The sequence below is a fragment of the Mesocricetus auratus genome, unplaced genomic scaffold (assembly GCF_017639785.1).
Source record: "Mesocricetus auratus isolate SY011 unplaced genomic scaffold, BCM_Maur_2.0 Super-Scaffold_100021, whole genome shotgun sequence".
Taxonomy (NCBI): domain Eukaryota; kingdom Metazoa; phylum Chordata; class Mammalia; order Rodentia; family Cricetidae; genus Mesocricetus; species Mesocricetus auratus.
This window is the reverse complement of record NW_024429202.1, coordinates 36939624-36961757: the sequence shown is the minus strand read 5'-3', so window position 1 is coordinate 36961757 and position 22134 is coordinate 36939624.

Sequence of the window (22134 nt, the reverse complement as noted above, 5' to 3'; positions counted from 1 at the left end):
ATCAACCCTCTGTCAGATGTGGGATTAGTGAATATATTTTCCCATTCTGTGGGCTGCCTTTTTGTCTTGCTGACTGTGTCCTTTGCCTTACAGAAGCTTCTCAGTTTCAGTAGGTCCCATTTATTAATTGTTGATCTCACTGTCTGTGCTACTGGTGTTATGTTCAGGAAGCTGTCTCCTGTACCAATATGTTCAAGGGTATCACCCACTTTCTCTTCTAAGAGGTTCAGTGTGGCTAGATATATGTAGTGGTCTTTGATCCATTTAGACTTAAGTTTTGTGCATGGCGATAAACATGGATCGATCCACATTCTTCTACATGCCAGTCTCTAGTTATGCCAGCACCATTTGTTGAAGATGCTTTCTTTATTCCATTGTATATTTTTAGCTTCTTTGTCAAAGATCAGATGTTCGTACGTGTGTGGGTTAATACTCAGATTTTCAATTCGATTCCATTGGTCTACCTGTCTATTTTTGTGCCAATACCAAGCTGTTTTCAGGACTATAGCTCTATAATAGTGCTTGATGTCAGGGATGGTGATGCCTCCGGACGTTGCCTTGTTGAACAGTGTTGTTTTGGCTATCCTGGGTCTTTTGTTTTTCCATACAAAATTGATTATTGTTCTTTCAAGGTCTGTGAAGAATTGTGCTGGGATTTTAATGGGGATTGCATTGAATCTGTAGATTGCTTTTGGCAGGATTGCCATTTTTACTACATTGATCCTACCTATCCAAGAGCATGGGAGATCTTTCCATTTTCTGAGGGCTTCTTTAATTTCTTTCTTTAAAGATTCAAAGTTCTTACGATACAGGTCTTTCACTTGTTTGGTTAGCGTTACCCCAAGGTATTTTATGTTGTTTGTGGCAATTGTAAAGGGTGATGTTTCTCTGATTTCTCTTTCAGCCCTTTTATCATCTGTATATAGTAGGGCTACTGATTTTCTTGAGTTGATCTTGTAGCCTGCCACTTGGCTGAAGGTGTTAATCAGCTGTAAGTGTTCCCTGATAGAGTTCTTTGGGTCATTGATGTAAACTATCATATCATCTGCAAACAGTGAAAGTTTAACCTCTTCCTTCCCAATTTGTATCCCCTTGATCCCCCTTTGTTGTCGTATGGCAATAGCTAGAACTTCAAGTACCATGTTGAAAAGGTATGGAGAGAGTGGACAGCCTTGTTTTGTTCCTGATTTTAGAGGAATTGCATTGAGTTTCTGTCCATTTAGTTTGATCTTTGCTGTTGGTTTACTGTATATAGCCTTTATTATGTTTAAGTAAGTCCCTTATATCCCAGATCTCTCCAAGATCTTTATCATGAAGGGGTGTTGGATTTTTGTCAAAGGCTTTTTCAGCATCTAGTGAGATGATCATGTGATTTTTGTTTTTCACTTTGTTATATGGTGGATTACGTTGATGGATTTTTGTATGTTGAACCATCCCTGCATCCCTGGGATGAAACCTACTTGATCGTGGTGAATGATTGTTTTGATGTGTTCTTGGATCCGATTTGCCAGTATTTTATTGAGTATTTTTGCATCAATGTTCATGAGGGATATTGATCTGAAGTTCTCTTTCTTAGTTGTATCTTTGTGTGGCTTGGGGATCAAGGTTATTGAAGCCTCATAGAAAGAGTTTGGCAAAGACCCTTCTGCTTCTATTGTGTGGAACACTTTGAGAAGAATTGGTATAAGCTGTTCTTTGAATTTCTGGTAGAATTCTGCACTGAGGCCATCTGGACCTGGGCTTTTTTTGTTTGGGAGACTTTTGATGACTGCTTCTATTTCCATAGGGGTTATAGGTCTATTTAAATTGCTTATCTGTTCTTGATTTAGTTTTGGCAAATGATAGATGTTCAGGAAGTCATTCATTTCCTTTAAATTTTCGAATTTTGTGGAGTACAGGTTTTCAAAGTATGACCTAATGATTCTCTGGATTTCCTCAGAGTCTGTTGTTATGTCCCCCTTTTGATTTCTGATTTTGTTAAATTGCGTGTTCACTCTCTGCTGTTTGATAAGTTTGGACAAAGGTTTGTCTATCTTGTTGATTTTCTCAAAGAACCAACTCTTCGTTGCATTGATTCTTTGTATTGTTTTCCTGTTTTCTACTTTATTGATTTCAGCCCTCAATTTGATTATTTCCTGGCGTCTACTCCTCCTGGGGGAGTGTGCCTCTTTGTGTTCTAGAGCTTTCAGCTGTGATGTTAATTCTCTGGTATAACTGTTCTCCTGTTTCTTCATGTGAGCACTTAGTCGTATGAACTTTCCCCGTAGCACTGCTTTCAAAGTGGCCCATAGGTTTGGGTATGTTGTGTCTTCATTCTCATTGAATTCGAGGAAGTCTTTAATTTCTTTTTTTATTTCCTCTTTGACCCAGGGATGGTGCAGTTGAGCATTATTCAATTTCCATGAGTTTGTAGGTTTTCTGCAATTTGTGTTGTTGTTGAATTCTAATTTTAAAGCATGGTGGTCTGATAAGATGCATGGAGTTATTCCAAATTTTTTGTAGCTGCTGAGGTTTGATGTGTTGCCAAGTATGTGGTCGATTTTTGAGAAGGTTCCATGTGGTGTTGAGAAGAAGGTATATTCTTTTTTATGTGGATGAAATGTTCTATAGATATCTGTTAATCCCAGTTGGGTCATTACTTCTATTAGACCCTTTGCTTCTTTGTTGAGTTTCTGTCTGGTATACCTGTCAAGTGCTGAGAGTGGTGTGTTGAAATCTCCCACTATAACTGTGTGGGGCTTTAGATGAGATTTAAGTTCTTATAATGTTTCTTTAACGAATGTGGATGCCTTTGTATTTGGGGCATAGATGTTCAGGATAGACACTTCATCTTGGTGGGTTTCACCTGTGATGAGTATGTAATGACCTCCTTCATCTCTTTTGATTGATTTCATTTTAAAGTCTAGTTTGTTAGATATTAGGATTGGTACCCCTGCTTGTTTCTTGGGTCCATTTGATTGGAAAATTTGTTCCTAGCCTGTAACTCTCAGGTAATGTCTGTCTTTGAGGGTGAGGTGTGTTTCTTGTATGCAGCAGAAGGAAGGGTTCTGTCTTCAAATCCATTCTGCTAGTCTGTGTCTTTTTATGGGTGAGTTAAGGCCATTAATATTGAGGGATATTAATGACCATTGATTGCTCATCCTTCTTCCATTTGCAATGGTTGTTGTTAGTGGAATTATGTGTGGAATTTCACCCCTTTGTTCTTTTGGCTGTTGGTAGAGAGGGATTCTCTAATGCCTATGTCTTTCTGGTTGTAGTTAGCTTCCTTGGGTTGGAGTTTTCCTTCCAAAATTTTCTGTAGGTCTGGGTTAGTGGACACATATTGCTTGAATCTAGTTTTGTCATGGAATATCTTGTTTTCTCCGTCTATAGTGATTGAGAGCTTTGCCGGGTATAGTAGCCTGGGCTGGCATCCATGGTCTCTTAGTGTAGGTAGAATATCTATCCAGGACCTTCTGGCTTTCAGAGTTTCCATGGAGAAATCAGGTGTAATTCTGATAGGTCTGCCTTTATGTGTTACTTGACCTTTTTCCTTAGCTGCTCTTAATATTCTTTCTTTATTCTGTATGTTTGGGGTCTTGATTATTATGTGGCGAGGGAATTTTTTTTGTGGTCCACTCTATTTGGTGTTCTATAGGCTTCTTGTACCTTCATTGGCATGTCTTTCTTAAGGTTGGGAAAGTTTTCTTCTATGATTTTGTTGAATATGCCTTCTGCCCCTTTGAGGTGGATTTCTTCTCCTTCTTCTATACCCATTCTTCTTAAGTTTGGTCTTTTCATGGTGTCCCATATTTCCTGGATGTTTTGTGTTAAGGATTTGTTGGATATAAAGTTTTCTTTGGTTGATAAATCCATTTCTCCTAGTGTATCTTCAACACTTGAGATTCTCTCTTCCATCTCTTCTATTCTGTTGGTAATGCTTGTACCGGTAGTGCCTGACTGTTTGTCCAGCTTTTCTATTTTCTGCCTTTCTTCAGATTGTGCTTTTTTTAATGTCTCTATTTCAGTTTTCAACCCTTGCAGTGTTTGCGTTGCTTCTTGCAATTTTCTGTTTATCTTTTCGTCCATTTGTTGCCTTTTATGAATTTTTTGGTTTGTTCTTTCTTCCATTTCTTGCATTTTTTGGTTTGCTTTTTGTTCCATTTCTCGCATTTTGTGCATTGTTTCTTCTTCCATTTCCTGCCTTTTTTTAGTTTGTTTCTTCTTCCATTTTTTTCATTTTTTGCTTTGTTTTTTCTTCCATTTCTTGCACTTTTTGCCTCGTTTCTTCTTCCATTTTCTGCCTTTTTTGGTTTGTTTTTTCTTCCAATTCTTGCATTTTTTGGTTTGTTTTTTCTTCCATTTCTTGCATTTTTTGGTTTGTTTTTTCTTCCATTTCTTTGAGCCATTTTCCTATATCCTCTTTTACGGCCTCTATCATTTTCATGAAAGTGCTTTTAAGGTCGTTCTCTTCTGCTTCGTTCGCATTGGAATGTTGGGGTCTTGCTGGTGTGGAGTCTCTAGAATCTGGCGGTGTCATATTTGTTTTTCTGTTGCTGAGTGTGTTTTTGTATTGTCTCTTTCCCATCTCTTCTTCTAGTGGGTGCAGAAAGAGCCCCTTATTTGTCTGGGGATCAGAGTTCCCTTTTGGTGGGTGCCAGCAAGTCCAATAATCTGGTGGTTCTTCTATTCCTTGTCCAAGTGCTAGTCCCGTGGGTGGAGAAGAACAGGAATCTGGGGCGCTTAGCCTCCTACCTGGTCCCCTGGACCCTATGCTGGGTCCTGTTGTGTCTGATCTGGAACACCTACTCCCCTGGTCTCCCTGGCTCCTCTGGTTTCCTGGTCTCGTTGTCAGGAGAGAAGTCCTGGAGTCTGGGGTGCTTGGCTCCTGCCGGGATTGGGAGCTCTGTGCAGTTCCCCGGCGATCTGCAGGTACTGGAACACAGGCCAGGAAGCCGGCCTGTTTACCTGATGTTGCTGGAGGAATAGCTGCTTCCCTGGACTCTCAGCCTCCTCTGGTTTCCTGGTCTCCTTGGTGGGAGAGAAGACCTGGAGTCTGGGGTGCTTGGCTCCCGTTGGGATTGGGAGCTCTGTGCAGTTCCCAGGCAATCTGCAGGCATTGGAACACAGGCCTGGAAGCGGGCCTGTTTACGTGATGCTGCTGGAGCAACAGCCATCATTTGACTATTGTTAATATGCATGAACATTCATAATGAAATATTTATTTGAGGGACTGGGGAGAAGGCTCAGTGGTGAAGTGCTTGCTGATATAAACATTGGAGTTGTTGTTTGGATGAAAATGTTCCTCATAGGCTTCAGAAACCTGAAGCAGAAATAATAGAGGAACACTATGTACTAGTTCACTTTGGCTGGTTCTCAGGGTCATGCCTAACTAGTTTTTTTACATAATCCAGGACTATACACCTAGGGATGATGTCCATAGTGGCTTTGCCCTCCCATATCAATGATCAATCAGGAGAATCTCTCATAGACGTAATCACAGGCCAATCTGATCTGGGAGATTCCTCAGTCAGGGCTCCTTTTTCCTATGTGACTTTAGGCTGTGTCAGTTCGACAATAAAAATTAACTACTCCATCCTGTCTCAACCAATAGGTAAGAATAATAAGGCAGACGCCCAACACTAACCTCTGACCTCTGTACATGCATACATGAGCACACACTCCTTCACACATATACACAATACTTGTTTGGTTATCTGCAGAGTGAAGCCTTTTCCTTGCCAGCCACTTTTGTTTTTCGAACCAGTCACCTGGGCTCTGCCACATTGTGGTCCCCAAATAACACACAAGACTCTGTATTAATTATGAAGCTGTTGGCCTTGCTTGTTTCTTACTGGCTATCTCTGATTTAAGTATTTACCCCATAACTGCCAATGTAAGTATTTCTCTTACCGGAGAAAGGTTCTGGACTTCATCCCCTATCGCAGCTACATTGTGACTCCCAATGTTTCTCCTAACCAGAGTCCTCCTCGACTCCTAGTCCCACCTATCTTGCTTCCCTATTGACCAACAGTGCTTTGTTGACATATATACAGGACTTCTCCATCAGTTATCTGTTTTCTGTTCATTTTTATGTATAATTTATATGTTAGAAAAATGATAATTTCATTTTTTTCCTCTTTTGAGGAACCAACAAGTCGATTTGGGCAACTGATTCATTTTTAGCCCATTTTTATATATGATATGATATACATGTTTGACCTCATGTGGCTATCAATTGACCTAGGAGCATTTGCCAAAGTGTCTGCTCTTTCTTCATTGAAGGATCTCCACATCTTATTCCAATTCATTTGTCAGTAGCTGGGCTTTGGGGTAGTTTCTAAACTCTTGGTTCTATTTTATCAGATTACATGTATGTTTTTACAACAAAAGCACACTAACTACCATTGCTTTGTAGCAAGCTTTAAAACATGAATTATGGTTCCTCAACCTTAATCTCTTTCTTCAAGACTATTTTGGCTGTTTGGATGCCTTTGTAATTTCCTAGGAATATATGGTTGCTATTTCCTAGGAATTAAGTTTGCAATTTAACTTTGGGAATTTGTTTCTGTAAGTAGCCACTGGAATTTTAATTGACTCTGTAGCTGACTTATGGGTAGTCCTTGGATCATAGGAAGATTGCCTTCCAGTAGATGTCTTGTCAGCTTTTGGGCATTTTTAAGTTCCTATAGACAATGTTTTGTAGTTTTAGGTGTGTAATTATCTATTATCTTCATTCTATTTATTCATAATTACTTTTATCTTTGGCTACTATAGTAAATGCAACTTGTTCTTCATTTATTTTCCCCCGAGACAAGGTTTCTCTGTGTAGCCCTGACTGTCCTGGAACTCTCTCTGGAGACGAGACTGGCCTTGAACTCACAGAGATCTACCTGCTTCTGTCTCCTGAATGCTGGGATTAAAGGTGTATACCACCACCACCTGACTAAATGCAACTTCTTTAAAGTTTGTTTGCTTCTTTGCTTGTTTTGTTTTTTTCATGTTCTTCCTTCCAAATGCACAAAGGTGCAATCAGTTCACACATGTGGATCATGAATCCTGCTACTTTGCTGAATTTATTTATTAATGCTAGTAGTTTCTTTTTGTAGGTTGTAAAGGATGTTCTAGCTATAAACAAATCTGCAAGTATGGGTAATATTACTTTTTCCTTCACTATTCAGAGCCCTGTTAGTACCATGGCTTGTGAAATGATGCTGGAAAAAGTCCATTATCCCAGGAGAATGGTCTCCAGCATCATTTCACATATCCCAGAGGAGCAGACTCCAGCATCATTTGACATATCCCAGTGGAACAGCCCCCAGCCTATCCTGTTGTGTGGTACTAGCTGTAGCATTTTTATGGCTGTCATTTTCCAGGCAGAGGAAGTCCCTTTCTGTTCCTAATTAATTAAGTAAATTTATTATAAAGGGTTTTTATTTTAACAACTTTTTAATTGACATTATGATGCATTTTATCATTTATTCTGTAATGTGGCATGTAACTGGCTGACTCTTCCTGTGTAGTAACACTTTTTCACTCAATCCTACTTAGTCAAGCTTGTTAGCAGTTAATTGATTTTGTATCTATGTTTGGGTTTTTCTTCAGCATGTCTGCTCTTGGTGTTAGGGTAATGCTAGACACAGAATAGCCTGGGAATAATCTTTCCTCTTTTACTTTTCAGAAGACTTTTTCTGCTTCAGTTTCTGTTGCTCTACTCCAAAGTTGAGCAATTTTTCTATCATCTTAACTAAACTTCCCTCTACTCATCATGTAAAAATGTCAATCCAGATGCTGTATTTTCAGATGCTGAATGCTCATATTTTCTTTATCTCATGTTAATTGCTATGCAGAATTCCCATCTGCTAGTCTTTTGTGCTCTCTTCCTTTCAGTCCACTAACATGGTGCTTTTAAAATCTGTCTGTAGTTAATTCGCGACTCTAAAACTATGCAAGTTACAGTGAAGAAAATCCAACTTTTGCTAACTTCTTAGAAGAATATTGGGATTGTATTTATTCATTTACAAGGCATTTTATTAATGACCCTTTTAGGTCACATTAATTCTAGGGCTGAAATGGCAGTTTTTGGTGGTTTCAGTTATACATTGAGTTGTTTGATGTAGCTGGTAAGGTCTCTGGTTTCATTCACTGACAATGGGATAATATCTTTCTAATGAGAATTTGAGTCTCCTTGCTAATAAATTTGCTTTGATACCTTGAAAGTGACAGTAATTGCACATTTTCCAAGTGATGTGCATGGCCATTGTTCTTTCTGACATTAGATAGATAGAAAGCATGTTCCTGGCTTACATAGTTTCAGAAAGAATGTGGAAGACATTTTGAAAAGCTTAAAATTGACTCATATTTTGGCGATGTAGCTTTCTCCAGGCTGATATGAGAAATTATTTTAACACGGGAGAAATCTTAGTTCATTCTACCATGTGTCACCATGTTTCAAGGACCTACTTTTGGACTTTCAGGTGTTTCAAAAATTCAAATGGTTCAAATTCATAAATAAGAACCAAAATATAATTCAGCTTTCTCTGAGAAACTACAAGTTGCTCCAAACAAAACTTATTTCTTGAAAATTTCATGGCAATATTGAGGGTTCATTTTTTCTTATCCTTGATCTTTTCATCTTTTCCCAAATCCACTGGGCCTTGGATTCTGTGACACTGTGTCTCCCATTTCTCCCAACTTCTTTGGGAACACATTCTTAGCCTTCAGATACTGACATTCCTTCCATCCATTTTCCCCTCTACGTTTTCTCTGTAAGCTTATGTCTGTGACTCTCAAAAGCTTTAGTGTTAATTCAGTAACTCCAAAATAGATGGCTTTTTCTGAGATTTCCCCTTTCACACTCAGACTGCATAGTGTTTGCTAAATCCTGGCTTCTTAGTCATGTCATCAGTCTGAGAACCAAAGATCCTTCAGCTTTTTGTCCACTTTCAGTCCCTTCTCACTAAATCTGCTTCCTCACTTTTGTTTCTGTCTGGTTAAAAGTCTCTCTTTCACTGGCTTGCAAAATCAGCATCCAGGCATTGTTTCCCTTCATTCGCATCTGAATCTATACCACAACTCCAAAGACCTCCAACTCACAGGCGGGATCAGCTGATTTAATCATGTCTCCACCAGCACTAATGTTTACATCAAAAAAAGGAATAATGTAAAACAAATCTCATCATGCCACTTCTGCAATTGTTGACATTCCGTTATTGTTAAGTATGGTGACAAGTTTAGCCCATAATTGAGGGCACTACTAGGAAAACAGCCTTTCAATCTTAAAATCAGAATTGTCCTGGAAAAAACATCCCCATTTGCTCAGGTTGAAGTCCTTGGATGCCTTGCCATCTTTCCGTTGCTCTTGGAGTTCCAGTTGAAATGGTTATTCTCAATTGCAGGAGCTGTCTCTTAATGCTAATTTCCCACTATGTCATAGCTCAGGGATCCTCAAAATGACTTTTGGTGTTGGATAATTCAATCCTTGTTTAGGGTTTGTATAACTCCTACAACAAAGCAAAGCCCAGCAGGGTCAGGCAGCCCACTGCCTTAGTCCTCACAGCTTTGGAAAAGTCTTACCCTATTTCATTCCCTGGGTCTATTACTTCTTTGGGGACCTCAGCCTTTCCCACTGGTAATATATAAGCCCAGAAGTCGTTGATTTTTAATTTTAAAAAGTACCCCCATGACATATAGTAATTAATTGGTCAATGGTATGGGTTAGATTGGGATGATTTTCTGCATTGCACATTGAGTAATAATTAAATCAGGGTAATTAGTATATATCTGCACAGTTATTGATCCTTTTAGTTAGAGCATTAAAGATTCTCATTTTTGGCTATTTTGTAGTGTGCACACCATACTGTACAATAGAACAGTAATACGTGTTCCCAAACTGTGCCTCTGCTCCTGTTGACCAATCTTTCTCCGATAGTTTTCCTACCCTTGGTAGTCTTAATTATCCTTTGTGGATGACTTCTTAATATTCTACCTATGAATAGGTCATATGTTCTTTTCCACTGCCTGAGTTATTTGGCTTCAGATAAAATTTCACAAAAAAATCTATACAGGAAAGATAGAATATTTGAGTTACTGATTTCACCAACATTAAGAAAATCCTCCAAGGGAAATGCCTCATAACTTTGGGTAGCACGATGGCAATAGCAGCCTTTTCTTTCATATGCATGCAGTATTTTACCACACATTGCCTTTCTGTGTCCCTGAGCAAATGGGAAAAAAACCCAGAGAGGTGTTCCTGGGGAATTCAGAATTTCCATCATCCTGTGTGCCTGCAGCTGTGCATCTGAAGCTTCTGCTGGGAGGGTTGGCTGCGGGCTCCCAGGCTGCAGCTGAGCCAATGGGCCAGAGAAAAGAAGAGTTGCTCTAGACAAAAAGAAGTGCAAAAATGCAGACAGAGCATGTTGAAGGGTACCTTTCAAGAATGCCCTGCATTTAGGGAAACACCCTGCAAATGATGAACAGGCTCATCTAACATCCAGATTCTACTGTTCCGGTTATCCACATTGCTGACTTCTTCACCAAATATTCCGAATGCTGGTGCAATCCTGGATAATGAGGATGCTGGAGCTTGAAGAAGATGAGAGCCCAATTATTCACTTTTCTTCCTTCAGGGAGGAAATCCAGGTGGAGAAAGATCTATGGTATCTGTGGAAAGTCAATTTGGTCTTTGCAGGTTCTGAAACCATAGCCATTTCTTTCCTGAAACTCACCCTTAAATGCTGCTAAGTGAGGCATTCCACAAATCATATGGACTTGGAAAAACTGTATAGTCATTGGTGTTAAAAAAACTGAAAAAATCAGGGTTAAATAAGACATCAATCAGGGAATTAGTTTAATGAATTTGATAGAAATAATGACTCCATTCCTTGACAATGACTTTGGTACTCTAAAGTGCTTTAAAATCATTTACTTTTTCCCCCAAAGATTTTATATCCTCCTTTGAATGAACAGTATTTAATCAGTAGAGTTGAGGGAGGTGTAATTTCTCTTTTGAGAATTAACTTGATATTGGATTTCACAGTTCCAAAGTGCAGTGCATTCCCATGCTCTTTGCAGTCTGAGTGAGTCTCTTAGGTGACTGGATATCAACATACACGAGCATAATCCAGTGTATTCAACCCAAATTGGAAAAATGATGACATCTCTTTAAAAGCACAAGGGATTATATAGATCACATAACACAGCACATTCAGACCTTCAATTTCTACACAGCTGCTCTTTGAAATCATTCCCCATTGGGGCAGCCACATAAACACATGTGTGGAAACCTACAACATAACACATCAGGTTCATTTGGCATGGGAAGTTATCTATATTTTGCTCATTTTATACAGCATTATCTTTATTTATATTTGAAGACTTCAAGAGCCTTTAATTCTTATGGCTTTTCAACAACATCCATCTAGGCACAGAGCAAATTGGGAAGCACAGGTACTATTTAATTGAGGATATATAGTGTGTGTGTGTGTGTGTGTGTGTGTGTTTTAGAGTTTTCAAAGTTGATTATCATCATAATCATAAGGTAGAGATAGAATTGGTTTTTCAAGAGAGGGTTTCTCTGTGACTTTGGAGGCTCTTCTGGAACTAGCTCTTGTAGACCAGGCTGGTCTTGAACTCACAGAGACCTGCCTACCTCTACCTCCCCAGTGCTGAGATTAAAGGCGTGTGCCACCAATGCCAGGCTTAGAAATTATGGATTTCTACATGGATAGAGGGCCAAGAGCTCTGTTGAACTTCACCACCCCTCTCATGCTGAACCAAACCTACACACTGTGAGTAGTCCTGTTCTTGAACTATTTTTATACCCATTTAAGGGTTGAACCCAGAAATGCGCAAAAGGAAAAGGTGTCTATGTGTTTTAAAGTGTGTCAGCTCGGGCCTTTTTTCTCAGTATGCCTTGTGAATCTAAAGAAAGTCTTACATGTAGGAGGATATAGGTTGATAAACTGCACTTGCTCATTCTTTTTTCTTGAGTCATTAAAACCCTAGAAGTTACAGGAATCCCGTGCCATATCATGCACTTAAAGGTGGAAACTGGAAGTTTCCACCATTAGAGCAAATTCTTTTAAATGACTTCCTTGCCAAAGTGACTCAGTTAGGGTTATCACAAGTGTCTGTTCTGTGTAATGTTCCAAGCAAGAACGAATAAAAATAGTGGAAGAGGAAGCTAATGGATAAGCTCCAGTACTAGGGTTTTTCCATGGAAATTGATTTATTGTTCACAAGTCTATAAATTCAATTTACCTCCATGGCTTCCTGTATTGATACAAATGTCATGGATCCAGGGAAGGCTTATGCAGAGATGCCTGGCAAGCATGTCCATTTTTCTTTCTCAATTAGACGAGCAAAATTGCATTAAAGCCTGCTCTGCTTTGAAAGGTCATAAATATATCTAATGTCCACTGTCTGGAGAAATGTAAAGCTGTGCAGGCAGCTGCCTGGCCACCCCGAGTTTGTAGTGTTCTCACATATTCCAGTAAGCCAGGTTTCCCAGAAGTCATTGTTAGCTGAGACTAGAAGAGATTTTTTCCCAGGTTTATTTTATGTGGTCCAAGAAACGATTGATTTTTTTTAAATTTACTCATGCTTTAGTAGTTTGAAGGCTGAATAAAGACAACTTTTCATAGCTAGATTTCAAAGTTGATTTTGGAGAAAGCATTCATGCATTCATTCATAACACATTCATTCATTCATAAATTCTTTGTCAAGTACTTCTCATGAATGTGTTAACTTTCCTTAAAGTGATGAAGAAGAAGAAAATTAAAGAGACAATTACAAAGACCCATAGCTTACAAAATGCAGAGAATTGCAGACTGTGGGTTACATAACTCCAGGTGACACATTTAAACACAGTCCCTACACTTAAAGCATAGAAAACTAATAGAAGTGAAGCTGGAAAGACTACAGGAGCCAGAGGATCTCTGATTACAGATGTTTGCTGTAAGACAGTGTCTTCTATAAAAGTCAGGGAAACTGTACCCATGAAATCCCCCAAACCACGGTTGACTAAACAAGGCCTACATAATGATATTAGTTGACATGCCTACACAGGTGGGGAGAACCTCACCTACCCTGATGAAGATTTGTAGGCAATTAATAATATGAGAGAGAGAGACAGACAGACAGACAGACAGAATGAATGAATGAATGAATGAATCAGTCTTCACCAGGGATGAATTCCCTAACATGTTGCTTAATCTCAAGCAGCCAACATTAACCACAAATGCATATGAGCAGTATTAAATAAACTCAGCAGATCACACACGTCTTTGTAGGTAACAATAATAAGTAAAGAATAAGAGTCTGGAATTTTAGAGGGAGTTGGTGGCTTGGAAGGAACTGGGGAGAGGGAAGTAATGGGTAGAAATGATGTGAATGCAACAAACATAGACATATTCTCAAAAAAATTAAGTTAAAAAACTCAAAACCAAAACATCAGTTTTACTCTACATCATTTTACAAGCCAGGTCAAAAAAGTGCAAACTATCCTTAGTTAGCTAATGGTAAAGCAAGGATGGGAACCAGACCATTAATGCTTAGGGGGAAACTACCCTACTTACACCTTTCATGTAATGACGATAAGCTGGAATCCATAGAAGTTGCAGTTAGGGAGACTAGGAAAATGACTTGAAAAGTAGGCATATTTCTTATTTTGATACAGTTTCTCCACTGAATGTGCTGGTCCCCAGGTCCACCCCGTATTTTTTTTAACCACATGATATAGGAACGCTTATGGTTTTCACACTGACAGTTCCACATTCAAGGAAGGCATTCAGGCAGATGGTCAGATTACAAGATGAAGCAGGATGGCTTCGGCCTGTGTTCTGAGAGCATCTGTGATTGTTCTTGGTTTGTTAATGTGAGAAAGCAAAAGACTTATTGCTTTCAGAACAAGTACCAAGGAAAGCCCACAAGCTAGCTCTCAAACTGAGCTTCAGGAATCAGTTGCAATGGAAATAAGAATTTAGTACGGTGTCATTTCTAAGCCATGAGTTATTCTACAGTCAAAATAAATTGCTAAGATAAGTTCTATGTTCCCAACACAAAGATTATCAGTGTTTCAGGCGATGGGCATGACAATCATAATGGTTTGATATTTATTTTGTGCACTTGTTTTGAAATCACAGCCTCTGCAGTATACTCCAGAAATACGTATGTTTATTGTAAATCACCTAAAAATAAGAACATGAACGGAATTTTGAAATGCCTAATGAAAATTAAAAAGAAAAATCTATAGCCTGAATTGATCACTACACATGTATGGAAACATTAGAACCTATTTCACCAAGCCGTACAATTAGTATAAGAATTAAAACATATGAAATATTTTTATTAGTTCCAAAAAAGCAAAGCATATAAAAAAGGCAAACATGTTATAAACTATGCCCAACACCATGTCAGTGTTATGTATTTGAAGAAGTCTAAATGCAGTATAATGCCATTATTGGTAGAAATTTCCTAAAACTTTAAAGACATGGTGTTATCTGTTGCAGATTCCCAGGGAATAAAAGACAGACTGCAAATAATTTCTACTAATATTATGAAGCCAAATCCTAAAGTTAAAATTAAAATGCACATTTTGCAGAAAGACCACACAGGACATCCCAAGGAACATGCTTCCTTTTCATCCACAATCCATAGTGATCCATAAAGACTGTTTGAGTCTGACTCAGACAGATGTATCCCTGAGTGCCGGAGGTCCTTCCCTACATTGGTAATGGGGCTGCAGGCAGCATCTTCTAGGAGCCCCAGGGAAATCAAGACAAACAGGAGAACATCATTTGTTTAATTAGCGAGTGATTTTACCTATCGATGGGCTCTGCCAATCCCTGTGGTCTCATAAACCAACTGAACTAGTCTCTTAATCTGATTGCCCTTAGGAAAACTATGAGCTCACACAAGACACTCAACCAAGGTAACAACAATAACACAGAAATAAAAAAATTCAAAAAGATTTTTATGCCTGAAATCCTGATTTATATATTTAAAAAACCTCAGTGGGACAAACTGACCTCACTTCTTTTGAGACTTTTAAGCCCTGGAAGGGTAGATGGTCCTTACCAACTACAGAATTAAGGTAGTATAGTTTCAAGTTAACCTCATTTAGAGGAGGAGGCTTGGCTACATCTCTAGAAAAAAACTGCTTGCAGAGCTCTGGAATGACTTTTCTGTTATCATCATGTTCTCTAAATATGCAAAGCAATTTAGTTGGCTCAGCAGATGTGATAGGTTGTGTCTGAGGTCACTTTTGCGTTTAGTCTGTGGGAGATGCAGCAGCTGAAATCATCTTGGTAAGGGATAAACCTGAACCCCACAAATACCTCTAGACTGGCTTTCTGAATCATACCAGAGATACCAAGGAAAGCTGCCCTTATTGCGTTTCTATGCTGTCTATCCCTCCCTCTTATTTTTCCCCAACTCACCCCTCCTTCTTTCCTGACTCACCCTCCATTCTGTTGTTCTTACACAATCCTTTCACTGACCTCAGTTAGACTAAGGATCTGAATTTCACTCTTGAAGTTACCTCATTCTCCTAAACCTACCTACTCCCTTCAGATACATCAGTAGTGGGCAGGTCCGTTGATCTAGCTTCATGTAGGCTAGGCATTTTGCAGCTGTGTACAAGACCAAGGGACACCTTGATATTCCAGGTGCTTTGCCCTGAATGGTGGGTGCTGACAATACACCATTGATGGCATTTCTTTCAAACCCACTCTCCCAAAGGGACTCTGAGAGGCATGTGGTGGCCATTTAGGCTACAGTCCACTGCTTTTTCTAGCCTGGGCTTCATAGAGAAGTTCTTACTGATTTGTCAGACTAGATTCCTAATTGGCATCAGCTTTACTGAAAAGAACTAAATTGTGACTTTTAACTAGACCCCAATTGTCATTTTCTTGAGGATACTCTTTTATGAAGTTGAAGGTATTTTCTTCCATTTCTACCATGCTAAGAACTTGAGAAATTTTTAACACAAAAGGATATTTAATGTCAGATACTTTTGTGTCTCTACATGCTCTAAGACAACCGTATCAACCCCTCCCACCTTTTTGTTTAGTTGGTACTTGGCAAGAGAAGATTATTACAATCATGTTTTTTTGTGGGTTTACTTTACTGATATTATGTGGAGGATGTTAAAAATCTGTTTACTAGGGGGAGTAGATTGGTGATTTTTTTGTCTTTATTTTCTATTGTTCTTGTTTGGTGCTGGTTTCATGCATTTGCTCAGGTACTCAGGACAATCCTCTGTCATGTGAACTAGTTTGTATGAGATTTCCAAGTCATGGAGTCCTATGGCCTTGGGTTATGTGTCAGGCTCCAGTAACAGTGATTCATATTCCTCTCTGTATTGGCTTATTTATAAGATGTGTCCAAACAAGAGGCAAAAGCCACCTCTACTAATAACTCATGTACATCACAGCAGTGTGACTTGTGCTATTAATAAAAAGGGAGGACTTAATGAGTCTGATTCATTTAGCAGCCTCTCAGGGTGACAGATCATCTGCAGAATATATTAATTGTGTGTATCAAATAGTCCAGGAAGAACAGGGATGTTTTTAAAGACCTTGTGTCAAAATGGCTTCTACTACCAAGTCATAAAGCTGAGGCATTGTCAGGAGACGCTGTGTATATAGATCAAGTCTACCTATAGTATTTTCCTGGAGCATTTCCTTTACTGTATTATTTCTGTTAGGTCTGCCCAGTTACCTCTTCCAATAGAAAAAGGCATTGGCAGTCCAAGCACTACCTCTCTTAAACACTGCTAGTCAAAGACAGAGGATGTGGGTAGGGAGATATCATCAGGGTGTCAATGTTAAGCTAAATGATCCCTTGCAGCCTATTAAGTGGGATACTATGTATGTGGTAAATGACTCATGAGTTATTTTTATGGTGTCAACTTGCTTATGAGAGATTCTCAATGGCCTTTTGCCTTTACTTGCTACCCTAGTGTTCAGATTAACTCATTTAATCACTTGACTGAGGGTTCTACAGCTCCATATTGCAGAAAATAGAAAAATTATAGGTAGGAGAGGTTATGGGTAAAAATTACATCTTAAAAAACTGAGCTGAACTCAAGAAAGCCAGTAATAGAGTGGGAGGACTGATGACCAAAGGGATTAAGACTGGGCTGGTTTAACCCCCAGAAACAGCTGACCTGACAAAGGTTAACTCTTGAATCCCAGGCATCAGCCTGGGAATCCAGAATGGGACTGATCAAGACCCCTGAATGTGGGTGTCAGTGAGGAGGCCTAGGTAATCTACTGAGCCTTGGGCAGTAGATGAGTACCCATTTCGAGTATACACATGGACTTTGGACTCCCATCCAACAATGTGAGGTGCACTCTCACCCTGAACTCTTGGGGAAGGTTCTAGGCCCTGCCCTATATGAAATGACAGACTATGGACACCTCCATGGAGGGCCTCACCTTCCCTGGGGAAAGGAGGGGATAATGGGGGGGGTTGGGGGAGGGCACGGGAGGAGGGGAGGGAAAGGGAGAGGGACCTGGAACTGACTTGTGAAGCAACCTTGTTTCTTATCTAAATTTAAACTGAAAAATAAAAAAAAATATTCTTTGTATAGTTAAACTTGTTCACATTTACTCTCACTGGATTTGGAGAGAAAACTGTAATGGATTAGGAAATCAAGCTCACCAAGTTAAATTGCTTAATTGAGATTGAAGTTCAAGTTTACCCAATTCCTCGTACTTCAATCTTTTTTAACATTGCTCTTAACATGCATATGAGTTTGTCATACATTTTCATATCCTAGAGACCACAAGGCCTCTCTCAGCTGAGGAGTTTTTATACTCCTTCCTGCCATCCCTGACTTCCAACTTTTAATATTCTGCAATCACTTCCAGGTTGAACAGATTTCATGAAAGAAAACTCCACCAGAAGTCTTTGAAATGCTGAGCAGCATACTTATTAAGAGCTTAATGTAGAGGGTTGTATGCCATGATAACATTTTTTCAGGTGGACAGCCATTTTCAATAACCATGATGAAGTAATTAGGGATGGAGAAGCTTCAGATATCTAGGTAACATTGATAAGGAAGTGATATTTGGACACAGATGAGTTTGGGTACTAGACACTTTGAAATGTTAGCATGTGGACAGGCTAAGAAGGAAAGTTAACTCACTTTAGATACATCAGGGCTTGGTCAGATGTACTGAGCTGGTATTGCTTCAGTGCACTGGAGACATATTGGGCTTGGGTCTAGTTAGAGCTTGATTCCTCTGAGTCCCATGTCTGAAGTATGTGTTATCTTTGCTGACAGTGTCTCCCAATTCTGGGAGTTAACCAAGGGCAATGGCCAAAACATGTATTGTTTGGGGGAGTCTCCCGGGACTCTCCTGACTCACAACTGCAAGAGAATTTCCCTGTGCCTGGCACTAGGATATTGGACTCTATATTTCTTGGAAGGACACTGTCACCTGTGGAACAACTACGTTTAAACCATATATAGACACATACATACACATGTGCATAAATATTTTTGAATTATAAAATAATACATTTATTCTGCCTGTTCCAACCATCCTTAGTGTTAGTTTGCAATTTCTCCCTCTTCCTCTGTATTATCCTTTCTATACTTTCTCCAGTTAAAGCACCCTCCCCCAATTTTCCCATTTCTTCTTTTAAAGCACATATGTTCTTGATCAATTAATCACCCCCTCTCCCAGAACTCCTTTTACCCTTATGGTCCCCTTTTCAGTTCTTTGGTTTCTGTTATTACCCCATGTTATTTTCTCACATCTGGAGATTTAGAGCTAGGAGCCACAAATGAGATGGGACATGTGTCATTTGTCTTTCTAGTTCTGTATGACCTCAGTCAGCAAATTTTGCAGTTGTACCTTTGTGTGGTTTGGGTATTAGGATAATAATGATTTCTTCAATGCACTGGGAATGTACCTTCTGTTTCTATTGTTTTGAATAATTTGAGAAATATTGGTTGCAGTTCTCTGGAAGTTTGGTAGAATTCTATAGCGAATCCATTTGGATCCATGCTTCATTTAGTCACAGGGATTTTTATCATGGTTTCCATGTTATATTTCTTATGGGTTGGCTTAAGCTGCTGACATCTTGGCTTAAATTTGAAGGTTCAGATGAGTCTAGAAATTCACCAATTTCTTTTACATTTTCTTGATAGTGTGTAGTTTTTTTAAAGTATTCTCTTAGAATGTTATGAATTCCATCTGCATCTGTTATATAATTTTATGTTCATCTGTGACTTTCTTAATTTTGGTCTCTTCTTTTTATATTCTCCTTCCTTCCCTTCCTTCCTTCCCTCCTTCCTTCCTTATTTCCTTCCTGCCTTCCTTTCTTCCTTCCCTCCTTTCTTCCTTCCTTTTTTCTTTTTTTGTTATCTAAACAGCTCTCAATCTTGTATATATTTTCAAAGAACCAGTTCTCAGACTCCTTCATTCTTTGTATTTTTCTTTGTTTTGATTTCATTATTTTCTGCTCTGTATCTTATTGTTTATTTCTGTCTAGTGGATTTAGGTTTGGTTTGCTGTTGTTTTTCCTAACTATTGAATTGCAGAGTTAAGCCATTTATTGGTACTTTATGATTTTTAAAAATAATTTATTTTTATTTTATGTGCATTATTTTGGGATTTTTTTTGCTTACATGTATATCTGTGTGAGGTTGTCAGGTCACTGGAATTACTGACAGTTGTGAGCTGTCATGTAGGTGCTGTGAGTTGAACCAAGGTCCTCTGGAAGAGCAGTCAGTGCTCCTAACTGCTGAGGCATCTCTCCAGCTCCTTTTTGTGATTTTCAAAATGTACGCACATAGTGTTAAAAAATTTCCCTCTCAGGATTGCTTTTAATGTTTCCTGAGGTATGTGTGTGTGTGTTTTCACTTTTATGTAATTACAGGATTTCTAAAATGACTGTATAGTGACACAGCTCCTGCTGAATTGTCCATGCTTCTTGTAACACCTCACCAACAGGACTGTTAGTAACACCAAGAAAAAATGCATTGTTCCTGCAAATTGGACTTTGGTGCAATTGATCTTTTCCTCTATTGTGGGTTCCCTTTCTAGGGTGAATTGATGTGTATATGGTGTGTGTGTGTCTGTCTGTCTGTCTGTCTGTGTGTGTGTGTGTGTGTGTGTGTGTGTGTGTGTGGAGGTGTCTTTCTAGGGAAAATCTGTCACTCAACAGAGGTATAATGTTATAATTACTGGGCTTTGTAATTCAATGTTGTAGCCCTTTCCTCAAGGCTTTCCTCCTCTTCCCCCTCTTATTTTTGACCCATTAATCTTGCAGTAATGCATTGTTTAGTATCTGTGAGTTTCTGTAACTGTTGCTTTTTTTGTTAAAGATTAAAATTAGAAGGGGCGCAAGAACAAACTGGGACTGGAAAGTACATTAACCATACTTTATTACAGCGTGTTAGAGGGAGACGTGGGGAGACAGACATGGGAGAGACAAGAGGAGGTAAGAGCAGAGCAGGAGGAGAGAGAGAAAAGTAAGAGGAGTAGGAATGTGGAGAGAGCAACCACATGGAGATGCTCACTTAAAAGGGGATGCTTCTGTACTGAGTCCTTATGCAGTCCCATATGCAGGGTCAGTATAATACTGGAGTTCCAACAGTAACCACTAGAGATTTTTTTGGTGTTGATTTTATAGTTCATTATGGCCAGATAGGATGCAAAGAATTATTTCATTGTTCTGTATTTGTATTTGTTGACATTTGATTGGCATCACAACTTGAGGTATGCTTTAGAGAAATGTGCATGAGATGCTGAATACAATGTGTACATTTTTGGTGTTTGGGGGAATATTCTGTATATACATGGTTCTGAGGATCTCATCAAGCTGTGCTGGTGCACAGGCTATGCAACCTTCCTGGAGTTTCCTGTCAGCTCCCTGAGATTGGTGCACTTAGTCAGGGTATTGTGGTGCTGGTCAGGGACTTACTACTTGTTAGGGAAGAAACTTTACACTTGCTGGCCAATGAAAACAAGATTGGAGAGTAAGGGATTTAAAAGCTGGCGTGGACTTTAATTAAGTGACCTCTCTAAAGAAATTGCATATGAAGCTTTGTTGTTCTATATAAAATAGATGGTTTGCCCTTTAATAAAAGGGATGATTAATTAGTGCACTATGAAATGTACTTCTATTAAGAAAAGCCTTCCTCATCTCTGTGTTCATGGCAATTTCTTTTAGAGGCAGTTACAATTAATATATGACCAATATGAGCTGAAGCTATGTTTATAATTTAGGACAGGCAGCAGTCCGTGCAACCAGAAATAATTGTCTCCATTAATTCCATTGAGCAGCATTAGCTGGTGTGCTGACTATTTTTATGGTACCTTGATACAATGTTAGGTCATCATGGAATAAGGAAACTAAATTGAGAAAATGCCCCCACCAAATTGTCCTATGATTCATTTTCTTGATTGATGATTGATGTAAGAGAGTCCAGCTCACAAGCATGATGCTACCTCTGTGCTGGTGGTCCTGAGTTCTATAATAATGCAAACTGAGCAAGCTATGCAGTGCAAGCCAGTAGACATTGTTCCTCCATGGCATGTGCATCAGTTCCTGCCTCTAGGTTTCTTCCCCGCTTGAGCTCCTGCCATAACTTCCTTTGGTGATAGACTATTGTATACAAGCTAAGCAAAATAAACCCTTTCCTCCCCAAGTTTCTATGGCCATAGTGTTTAATCATAGCAAAGGAAACTCTGAGACAGCTGTGCCCATTGGCTACAAATGACTGTAGCCTCTGCCTCCCTATGCAACTGTCTTCCACCTGGATGAACAGAGTTATCAGTAGCACTAACGTGTGGTGTCCATGCCACAAACAAGTCTGAGGTATCTGGGAATGAAAGACAAGACATCCAGCCATTTGTGCTAAGAGAATGTGTCTGCTGCCTTTATTACCAGAGAATGTGTGTGTGTGTGTGTGTATGTGCTGTGTCTGTATGTCTGCCTATGTGTGTGCTGTAAGGAGTGAGCAGCCTTATATACAGACTTCCAACAGGAGAAACTCCTGGTGTAAGAGTTCGTGTTCTCCCCGTGCCAGATATTGATGTCAGGGCAAGGCCGGGGCTGTAAGCCAGGAATTGAAAACAGGATGCACCTGTGGCTATCAGCTGACAAGCAATGCACAGAAATCCGTGGGGGCTG